Below are 12,023 nucleotides of genomic sequence, written 5' to 3'. Positions count from 1 at the left end.
CATTCCGGAAGGCAACTCATCAGACATGGAATGGACTGGACAATGGGTTGGAGAGAGATGCTGATGAGGAGTGAGCTAATTATATCAGGTGGACACTTGAGACTGTGTTGGCAATGCCTGGCTGGAGGGGAGATGGGAGGGTAGAGAGTGTTAGAAACTGACAAAACGGTCACGAAAGGAGAGACTGGAAGGAAGGAGCGGGCTGACTCATTATGGGGGGAGTAAATGGTAGTATGTAGTAAGGTGTATATAAGTTTATATGTGAGAGACTGACTTGATTTGTAATCTTTCACTTAAAGCACAATAAAAACTAAAAAAAAAAGACTATATTGTTTCAACAACAGAAATAGAGATAATATGGATATCTCTAAATGAAACTAAAATGCCATTTTTCCTAAGTTATAAGTCTCTGGCCTTGGTATTATTTGTGAGACTAGGAAATTATTTATTCAACATTATTTGATGCATCACCTACTCATAGGAAATGTTCTAAGAAATCCTTGACTGCATGCCTATTTTCTATTTAGGATGGAAGGCTTCATCATACAATTAATGTTTTTTTTTTTCCTCTGTCTTAGGAAAAATACAAAAGCAACAAAATGAAAATATAAATAATCTGCACAAAAATCTGCGTGCATCTTTTCCAAAAGATAAATTCCCATAAAATGGGCCTCACAACGCACCACCTTGCTATTTAATGGCAAATCTAAAGAAATGAGAGAGACTTACTATATGAAGGAAATTCTGTTAACACGTATAACGTGAATTCATGATTGGATACCATTACTACGAATCATTTTTGCCTTAGAAGAGGTTGTAAAAGAAGTTAGATACTTCCCACTATTTGAAACAGTCATCTGGTGGTAAGTAAGAGCCTCTGTGATCACCCCATGAGTTAAAACTTGCACGTCTGACAAAATGTGATCTGGTTCAGTGAGCCAGTTCGTAAATCTCCAGACGGTGAGTAAAGATCTTGAGATCCTCATCAGAGGCATCATCAGGAAGAAGTCCAGCCCATCTATTCCAGCTCTAACCCAACTTCCCTGCTCACTTGCAGGGAGGGAGCACAGTTGGTGGGCCTCACAATAGGAGCTTGTTGAAAACAAGTTGTGGTTTTGCCCAGTGTTTGGATTTCATTTCAGGGAAGGGTACTTCCTCTTGTGTTTGCAAGAGCCAAATAACACATTCTGGGTGGAGATAATTGTGGTAGAAAATCTAGTGTTGGATACATGAAAATGTGGCAGTATCCAAGAACAGGCCAAACACATCTTGGAGCAAGAATTCATGTGGCAGTCAACCAAGGTTTCAGTATTGCCTTTGCTGCATCATTTACTGCTCTAATTGCAATATGAGGGAGGCACTTAGCCTTGTGGATTTGTATATAGTTTATTATGCTTGGCAATATACTCTAGTTAGTACTGGATGAGTGCATGCTAACTCGTGAATTCTTTAAAACACAGTAGAATATGAAAAGATGCTAGGCCTATCCTTGTCTTCTCCTCACTGCAATTGTCTTAGAGCAGCCATAGGCAGTGAGCTGTGCACCCAGGCACTGTCTAGAGAAGTAGACAGACCGCTAGTATGAGGCAAGCTGAGACCTTGTCTGTTTCACTTCCATGATGGTATTTGCCAGTTGGGCTATTTTGGTCTACTTTAAGAAAGAAGAAAATCAGACCTTAGAAGACCATTTCAGAAATGTGTGGGGAGGGGGGGGAGAGTAAATTTATATCTCTTGGAGAAATAAGTAAAAATTTAGATATTGTTCGAAGCATTCATGTTCCCATTCTCAACACCATTGGATCCATAAAATTAGAGGGGAAAATATTTCTGGAGTTTTAGCATGCACAGTACATTTATTCTTTCATTGCTTAATTTGGCATTTAATTTCCTCAAGTACCAAATCCAGTAAATATTCTTTAAATGGAAAGAAAAGGCATTAATGGGTCCCAGAAAACAGTTTCCCAGCAAGGCAGCCAAACCACAAGTATTCAAAAATATGATTTTATTTTAATAATATAATGAACTGAGGAGTATCAAATAGAAATACAGAGAGGGAAAAGCTTTAATTTATTCTGAATGTCTGTCAAAAGGATTTCCGACTTCAGATTGTTTGGAGAAGACAGATGAGGAAAAATAGCTAATCAATGGGGAGTTCAAAATCCAATGTTGACAAAAATAAAGGAGAAGATATTAGCTCTTAATGAATCCTAAACCCTCATATGGGTTCACTTGGTCACCTACCTTGAGTCCTTTGAAACTTACTTATCATTCAGTGTCTGCATTTTCCCCATTTGTAAAATGGAGCCAAGAAACACATATTATAAACCGAGAGACTAAATATGACATAAATATGACATAGGGTGGAGAAATTATTTCTGGGACCTGTTTTCTAAGCACTGACTCTTTCCCTGGAGATGCCAGTAGGCTGACATAAACCCACAAAGGATGGCCTTTGTATCCTTGAATCTGGGGGAAGAAGCAAGAAACAAGATAACTTATAACAACCCAGGTAACATCTATCCAAAGAAGTTTTCTCTAACATGAGCTCAACCCAGAAGGGAAGTCTTAGAGCCCTCTTCTGTTTTCTTATAACACCCGGAGCATATCTCTCTTATTGCATTTAAACAGGTTATTGTAATGCAAGACAAGGCAAGGCAATGCAATCACGATATCTGTATGTTTCCCTCTTTAGACTATGAACTCCTCAAGTGCAGGGGTATCTTTATATATCCCTGGTGCCAAGTATAGTGACTGGCATGTGAATTAACTGATTTACACCAGTGCTTTCTTTCTTTGTACCTGAAGAACTCGGGTCGCTTTTGTTGTTCTACCCTATGATTATAAAATTCTAATCATGTTTTAGTACAGATGATAGAATGCACTATTCTTGAGCCTTTATCAAATATACTCTAATAATTATTTGGTAATAATTTATAAAGAGAGAAACTGGAGTAAATGTGCTAACTACATCTAGACTGTTGTTACTTGCCATTGAGTTAATTCCAACTTATGAAGATTCCTAGACTAGAGCCATATTTTTACACAAATAAAGCATGCCTTCTATGTTTGCTTGCCAGCTGTGCCCTCCCCCTGTGAAGTATTCTCATAAGTGCGACTATGCCATTTTTTTTTTTTCACATGTTGCTGTAAAAAAATTTAGCATAGCATGCTTATGAAAACATCTCACGGCGGGGGGAGGATGCTGTTGGCAAACAAATGTAGAAAGCATGCATTATTTGCATAAAGATACAATATTCCTCAAACTTTAATGTGCATGTGAATCACCTGAGGATCTTGTAAAAATGCAGATTCTGACTCAATTGGTCTGAGGGTCTGAGATTCTACAGAAGTTTTCAGGTGATGTTAATACTGCTGGTTCACAAACTAATGATCTTAAACAAGATAAAACCAAAACCAAATGCATTGCCATCAAGTGGATTCCTATTCATAGTGTCCCTGGAAAAGAACATCATGCTTGGTAGAAGGTTAGCGAAAAAGAAGACCCTCAACAAGATAGACTGACACAGTGGCTGCAACAATGGGCTCAAGCATAACAACGATTGTGAGGATGGCACAGGACTGGGTAATCTTGTCCCAAGATGGCAGCTGCCACTTCAATCATGCTGTAATAGTCAGCAGAGAGGAGGACCACCACTTCTATGTTTGTTGTACTATGGTGCTTGTGTGTTGCTACGATGCTAGAAGCTATGCCACAAATATTTAAAATATCAGCGGGGTCACCATGGTGGACAGTTTTCAGTGGAGCTTCCAGACTAAGACAGACTAGGAAGAAAGGTCTGGTGATCTACTTGAGAAAACTGTTATGTGTTGTTAGTTTATCCCAACTTATGGTGAATGCTTGGTGTGGAATTATCTTAATTTTGTTCCTAGTTTTGAAGCCCCACCCAGTCTGAAGTTTATCGGGATTGGCTGGAGAACCCCACCCAAGAACTGACCTTTACCTGAATTCGTTGGGGGATCCTGCCCAGTAGTTGGCCTTTGCCTGGATTGGCTAGGGGGCCCAGCTGGTGACTAATAAAAACCCTAGAACACAGAGGCTCAGATGTGGCCTCCTGACCAAGGAAAGCCAGGAGGGGAGTGCCATTTTGACATGGGGGCCCTGCATTGAGAACCTCCCAGGCTGATAATGGGGACAGTGGCTACAACAGTACCAGAAAATGCAGAGACAATGAGCAGACACGGAAGGTGGTAGCAGAGCATAAAGACTGAACCTCGGCCAAGAGCTGTAATACTCTGAGAGCAGGGTTATGCCCCCAAGCAGGGGGCCACCCACAGAGAAGGGGCATCCACAGAGCAGGGACCATTTCAGACCTGGCCAGGAGAAGCCAGGAGTCAGATGAGAGGAGCAGTTGGCAGTGGGCCCCACCAAGTGTTGTTATAGAACAGTTTCCTCTTTGAAAGTTTCCTAATGGGTAAGAATGAGCATTGGTTTTTGGAAAGGGTAAGCAGGTCTCCTTAGAGATGTAAGTGCATCCTCTTGAGATGTTGAAGCCCTATGATGGGACCCCTCCCAAACCTTGCCCTACACATATTTTTGTTTCCGCTTATATCCTTCTCTGTTATATTAAAGTTGTTATTACAGCTCTTGTGTTTCTGTGAGTTCTCTGTAATAGTTAAAGTGCATTATCAAACCCAAGAGAGAAAAATTTTCATGAGGAGAATGGCTAGTGTCAGAAATGGTATTTGACCTCTGTCTCATAGGAACCAGCTTTGTGCTGATTTTTATCTTTAGGTTTAACTTTTCAGCGACCTCATGTGTTACAGTGTAGAACTATTCCATAGATTTTCACAGGGTTTTTACTTTCCATAGATAATCTTAATGTAAGCAGATGACCAGGTCTTTTCTTCCAAGGTACTGTTGAGCGAGTATGAACTGTCAACCTTTAGGTTAGCAGATGAGTGCAAATAAAAACACTATGGATCACAACATAATATTGTCTAATATAGTGCCGAAAAAGGAACCCAAACATATCAACATCATGAAGATGGCACAGGACCAAGCAATGTTTCATTCTGTTGTATATAAGGTTGCCATGAGCTAACTCAACAGCAACTAAGAACGCTGAGAGAGTAAGAAGCTCCAAGGACAAATTGGTGCATGACGGGGTAAGACCCCTCTAAAAGAGCTTTCGTGAAGAGGCCCTACCCAATAACATTCACTTACATTTAGTTACCTAGCTAAAGGAAGGCTTGAAAATGTGGTTTTTCAGTTGACTACATTGCTGACTATATCAAATTGGAAGGAAGAAGGGGAGAATGAATACTGGATAGGTATAAACAGTCTCCAGTGTGAGTCAAATGAGTTTATCCATGGCCTTAGTTTCTAGACCATGCTCCATTCCTGAAAAGATCACACTATTACTATTAATTTACATATGAAAACTCAAATATCTGATTTGTGAAGAGTTGTCTCTGTGTTCTCTGACTTGCCTTCTTGACTGAAGCCATCATCATTCTTGGCTCTAAAATGCAAAAGAAATTGGGGGAAACCAATAACAGCTAACTTTTTTTCAGACCATTACTGCTCCTTTTTGAAATAATGCTAATTTCAATACTTAGTTTGGTTCAGGCTTTATTTGCATCCTTAGGCTCTGGAATGCAAAGGAAACACTGCCATTGTGACATTAACTGAGATCCTGGTTCAAGGATGCTGGCAGGCCCTCCAGATTATTGCCCTTGATGTTATAGCTTATAAGGGAGTGAGTCCAAAGGGGATGTGTTGTTTTCCCTGCTCGGTGCCGATTCATTTCACTCCTGTGTAACAGTGGATTTCAGCTTGAGAGGTCACATTCTTTTCCTGGCTCTTTGCCCAAGACTTCCAGGGAGTAGGCAGGGGCCAAAAAACAATATACATTCCTGAAAGAGAGGCTTCCGGAGTGATTAAAGTGATGGCACCTGCCTGAGGCTCCCAGGCAATAAATAGAGGAACAGGCTAGTGCCCTCACACATGCCCTCTCTGTGCTATGGGTCATGAAGGGAAAACTCAAATCAGAACCAGGCAAGAGAAAGACAGTCATTTGTTTTCTTTACTTTCCTTTCCATCTCAAGGACTTTCCCCTCCAAAATTTCATTTTGAAAGAACAAAAACAATTCGGGAATGGAGAATAAATATATGTTCCTCTATTATTACTAAGACTTCATTCCTTGAACGTAATTTATATAAACTAATCAAAAGAGCTTTTTAAAAAAATATGAAATGATCTGTCCATATTAGTTCATCCATCAGATTTGTAGGTGGAAGAGGGTAGTCCATAAATCTATATGTATATTAAGGATTGTTATAAGTCAAATAAGTGTTTTTCACATATGTTGTTGTTTGGTGTCATTGAGTGGGCTCTGACTCATAGCAACACTATGTACAAGAGAACAAAATATTGCCAGGTCCTATGCCATCCTCATGACCATTGTTATGCTTGAGCACATTGTTGCAGCCGCTGTGACAATCCGTCTCATTGAGGGTCTTCCTCTTTTTCGCTGAGCCTCTCCATACCAAGCATGACATCCTTCTCCAGGGACTGATCCCTCCTAATAACATGTCCAAAGTATGTTAGACATAGTCTTATCATTGTCGCTTCTAAGGAGCAGTCTGTCTGTACTTCTTCCAAGACAGATTTGTTCATTCTTTTGGCAGTCCATGGTATATTCAATGTTCTTCACCAACACCATAATTCAAACACATCAATTCTTCTTTGGTCTTCCTTATTCATTGTCCAGCTTCCCTATGCATATGAGGTGACTGAAAACACCATGGCTGTATCAGGTGCATCTTAGTCCTTGAAGTGACATCTTTATTTTTTAACACTTTAAAGGGGTTCTTTGCAAAAGATTAGCCCAATGCAATACCTACTTTGGTATCTTGACTGCTGTTTCCATGGGTGTTGATTGTGGATCCAAGTAAAATGACTACACAAAGATTGACAACTTCAATCTTTTCTCTGTTTATCATGATGTTGCTTACTGATCCAGTTGATGTTGAAACGTAATCCATACTAAAGGCTATATAGTCTTTGATCTTCATCAGCAAGTGTTTCAATTCCTCTTCACTTTCAGCAAGCAACGTTTTATCATCTGTATAACACAGGTTGTTAATGAGTTTTCCTCCAATCCTGATGACTGGTTCTTTTTCAAATAGCCCAGCTTCTTGGATTATTTTCTCAGTATACAGATTGAATAAGTATGGTGAAAGGATACAACCCTGATGCAACACATTTCCTGACATTAAATCATGCAGTACCCCCCTTGTTCTGTTTGATCTATGCACAGGTCCTCATGAGCACAAGTAAGCATTCTGGAATTCCTGTTCTTTGCAATGTTAACCATAATTTGTTATGATCCACAGTCAAATGCCTTTGCATAGTCAATAAAACACAGGTGAACATCTTTCTGGTATTCTCTGTTTTCAGCCGAGATTCATCTGACATCAGCACTGATATCCCTCCTTCCATGTTCTCTTCTGAATCCAGCTTGAATCTCTAGTAGTTCCCTATTGATGTACTACTGCAACCGCTTTTGGTTGATCTTCAGCAATATTTTATTTGCATGTGACATTAATGATATTTTTCAATAATTTCTGCATTCAGTTGGTTCCCCTTTCTTTGGAATAGGCATAAATACATATCTCTTCCACTTGGTGTGTAAATTTAAATAATAGTCATATTAACTGGTCTTCCTTGTAGGCATATGGATATTATCCTATCGCTGACAGCATTGTACTTCAGGATACATCTTGAAATGTTCCTTTTGATCATGAATGCAACACCATTCCTCTTCAATTTGTCTTTCCCGGCATAGTAGAACACATGATTGTCCAATTCAAAATGGCCAGTACCAATCCATTTCAGCTCACTAATGCCTAGGATAGGAAACCCTGGTGGCATAGTGGTTAAGTGCTATGGCTGCTAACCAAATGGTCGGCAGTTTGAATTTGCCAGGCACTCCTTGGAAACTCTATGGGGCAGTTCTACTCTGTCTTATAGGGTGGAAATGAGTCGGAATCAACTCGACAGCACTGGGTTTGGTTTTTTTTTTTTTTTTGGAATGCCTAGGATATCCATCTTTATGTGTTCCATTTTTGATGATTTCCAATTTTCCTCAATTCATACTTTGTACATTCCACACTCCAATTATTAATGGATGTTTGAAGTTGTTTCTTCTCATTTCGAATCATGCCACATCAGCAAATGAAGGTCCTGAAAGCTTGACTCCATCCATTTCATTAAGGTCAACTCTAATTTGAGAAGGCAGCTCTTCCCTAGTAGCCTCTTGAGCGCCTTCCTATCTGAAGGGCTCATCTTCCAGTACTATATCAGACAATGTTGCTATTCATAAGGTTTTCACTGGCTAATTCTTTTCAGAAGTAGACCACCAGGTCCTTCTTAGTAGTCTGTCTTAGTCTGGAAGCTCAGCTAAAACCTGTCCACCACGGGTGACCCTGATGGTATTTGGATACTGGTGCCATAGCTTCTAGCATCACAGCAACAGGCAAGCCCCAACAGTATGACAAACTGACAGATCTGTGGGGTTTTTCACATATGTTTATTACTATTGTTCAATTCCTATAGATGCAGTTTTGATGAATAAAATCAAAATTTATTTTTAAATGTAACTGAATTTGTAACTGAGAAAATATATTATGGCAAAAAGAAATCATTGTATATTAAAAAGACAATGACCATTATGTAAGAGTCCTCCAAAATTGAAACACTAAAAAGAGGTCCTTATACATGCACCTTTGGACCCTCTGTTCTATAGTAAGAAGGCATTACCATTTTCAAAAATTTGTTTTAGCCTTTTTTCGATTGAGCTGAATGAAGGAGTTGATTTTCCTGCTCCATTCTCCTCAAAGAATGTGGAATGGATAGGTGGACCCTAGCAAAAAAAAAAAGGTATCTGTAAATGAGAAACAAAAAACTTAGTGTTGGGAAATTCAAAGGAAGTTGATACCTGGTTCTTTTTGGCCTTGTGGGCCTGAGTTCCACAAGGGAGTTGCAGAGAAGCTTTTTTTTAAGCTATTAGCTGAGTGTGTACCATGTGCCAAGGTACTGTTCTAGGTACCTGGAATACAAAGGTGAATAAAAGTGATGAAAATGCCTACATTCTTGGAGTTTACAATCTTTTGTTATGACTTGGTAGGTGAAAAAAAATGCTTACTGATCTCTCCCCATGTGAGGTTTCCCAACTAATTCACTTCCCCGATTTTGGTAGTAAATGAGGGCTCTAGGACCAGAATCCTCCTTTGGGTTGCTAAGAGATGGTTCCCTGCTGGAAAGCACTTTTGTCTTGTCATGCTTTGTTCTGGGAAACCCAGAACATCTAAAAGGCCAAACTTTAATCAGAGACCCTATTTCTGCTGATAGTCATGATTCTTATTCCCTCAAGGAATGATTCTTGTAACCTAAAGAGGCATTTGAGGTTGGGCTTCTCTGGTCCTTTGCCCATTCTGCCAGGGAATAGCATGCTGGACACATGTTAGGAGCTGAAAATTGAGGTCCTAATTGCTAAACTAACATTTTAATTCACATTTATGAAAGCATACTTCCAATTGGATCCCATATAAGACCCCGCCAAGGGAGTGCCATCTTCGCCAGCCTCAGGAACTGAAAACTCCCTTTTAGTCTTTTCCTAACATTGCCATTGAGTTGATTCTGACTCATTTTGACTCCATGTGTTACAGAGCTTCCCTACAGAATTTTCTTGGATATAATATTTATGAAAGCACAGCACCAGGCTTTTCTTTCATGGTGCCACCGGATAGGTTTGAACCACTAACCTTTAGTTTCGGAGTTGGGTGAAAACAGTTCAAACCACCCAGGGACCCAACCCATTGCTGTAGAGTTGATTCCAACTCATAGGAACCCCATGCGCGCAGAGCAGAACTGCAGTCCATAAGGTTTTCAAGGCTGTGACCTTCTGAAGAAGATGGTCAAAACTTTCTTTTGAGGCACCTCTGAGTGGATTCAAACTGCCAACCTTTCAGTTAATAGTAATGTGCTAACTGTTTCAGCCACCCAGGACTCCTTTCAACATGATAGGTCTGCAAAAAATTTTATTTCCCTAGTTAGGAAAGCCTCCGATGGCCAACCTACCATTGCCCCTGAGAATGAATTTTCACCATCAGCCTTAAAAGGACTAAATTAGGAAACTCATGCCAGAACTTTTAACATTTCTTTCTAGTTAGGTTTTTCAAAATGTGTACATGGTATTTCTCCACATTTACGCTCTCCTCTATTGAGATGTACATTCTTTAAGTTGAGGCATACAGAATAAACAAAAGATAAGATATATTAAAGAGACTTAAAGAGGCTTTGTGTCTAGACAGAGTTAATGCTCTGGTAGCTGGTCCTGTGGAGTTCCACCCCAGGCCTTGAAGGGATGGACTGTCTTGGTTATGAAGTCAGGCTGAGGAGGGATATGGCCAGGATTCAAATCCCAGCTTCTGCCATTCCACCTGGGTAACCTTAGGCAAGTTGCTGACTCCTTCTATGCCTCAGCTTTCCTCACCTATAAAAAAAAAAAAAAATTTTTTTTTTTTTTTATCTATAAAGGTGAGTAATAAAAATACCTACCTCAGAAGGTTATAAGAGGCTAAAACAAAGTGATACATGTAAAACATCACTAAGGATGAAGTAAATATTAGCTGTCAGCCCCAGTCACTGATCTATAATTTTTCCCCATGAGACATTCTTTTAGATATAGTCACTCTCTTAAAAGGAAAAATCTTCACCAAACTTTAAAAAAAAAATGTCACGTGCTACCATTCAGCTGCCCCATGTTTCATTCAAATGTTAGGGGTAATATTATGCCCATTTTATAGATGCAAAAACTGAGACCCAAAAGTGGTTCTCTATGTTTATAAAATTAAGTGCCAGAAAAATAGCACAAACTCAGGTTATGTGACTCCAGTTTCAAGGCTTTTTGTTTGTTTGTTTCATATACCAGTGGGCCAGGAAAAAAAAAAAAAAAAACTGACAACATTCTTGCAAAAGCCACAAACACCTCAAAAACACCACTGTCCCTGTGTGAAAGTGCCTCTGAGCAAGATATTTTTAAATTATTAAATATTAACTAACCAGTAGCCGTTCTCAAAGAAAGCTTCATTTAGAGTTAAAATACCAATGGATAGATAATTTCAAGAGTAAAGGAAGCCTGCATCTTGCTGACTCGTGGACAATTGTGTTAGACACAGGAATCATAAGGCCGGTTTTGTTCAAAGATTTTGAAATAGGAGAAAACACAAGCACTGCTTCTGCAGTCTATCCATTGGAAAACTGGGGAAAGTCTTACAGAAGCCGGAGATCAGCAGAGGGTTTCCTGCTGGGTGAAAGCAGCAGAGGTGACCAGAACAGACCTCCATCTTCTGACTCAGGCTTCCGCTTCTAGAGAGTTGTAGAAAAGAAGCCCCTCCAGAAGGCCAGGCACCATACTAGCTGTACTATAAAAAAAAAAAAAAAAAATGCTGTTGAGTAGGTTCTGACTCACAGCAACACTGTAGGACAGAGTAGAGCTGCCCCATAGAATTTTCAAGGAGCGGCTGGTTGATTCAAACTGCTAACCTTTTGGTTAGCAGCTGAGCTCTTAACCACTGGACCACCAGATCTCCAGCTATAATATAGATGTTTATTACAGAGCTATAGTCAAAGCAGAGCCCTAGTGGCTCAGTGGTTAAGAGCTTGGCTGCTAACCAAAAGGTCGGTAGCTCAAATCCATCAACTGCTCCTTGGAAACCCTGTGGGGTTGTTCTACTCTGTCCTGTAGGGTCACTATGAGTCAGGATCGACTTGATGGCAATGGGTTTGTTTCTGGTTATAGCCAGAGATGGGCACTTCCAAGAGGCTGTTTTGATAAGACTTTTTTTTTTTTTAATTATCAGGTAATGTCAACTACTCTATTCCAGACCCTCACTCCACCCTGCTTTTCTCCTTACTTATCATTTTTGCTGAAGCCCATTGCCTATCACTATTTTTCCTGTATTTTCATTGTACCCTTTCTCCACTCCCTATCCC

Source organism: Elephas maximus, chromosome 2 (assembly GCF_024166365.1).
Source record: "Elephas maximus indicus isolate mEleMax1 chromosome 2, mEleMax1 primary haplotype, whole genome shotgun sequence".
NCBI classification, from domain to species: domain Eukaryota; kingdom Metazoa; phylum Chordata; class Mammalia; order Proboscidea; family Elephantidae; genus Elephas; species Elephas maximus.
The sequence above is the reverse complement of the archived record's forward strand: the minus strand, read 5'-3'. Positions refer to the sequence as shown.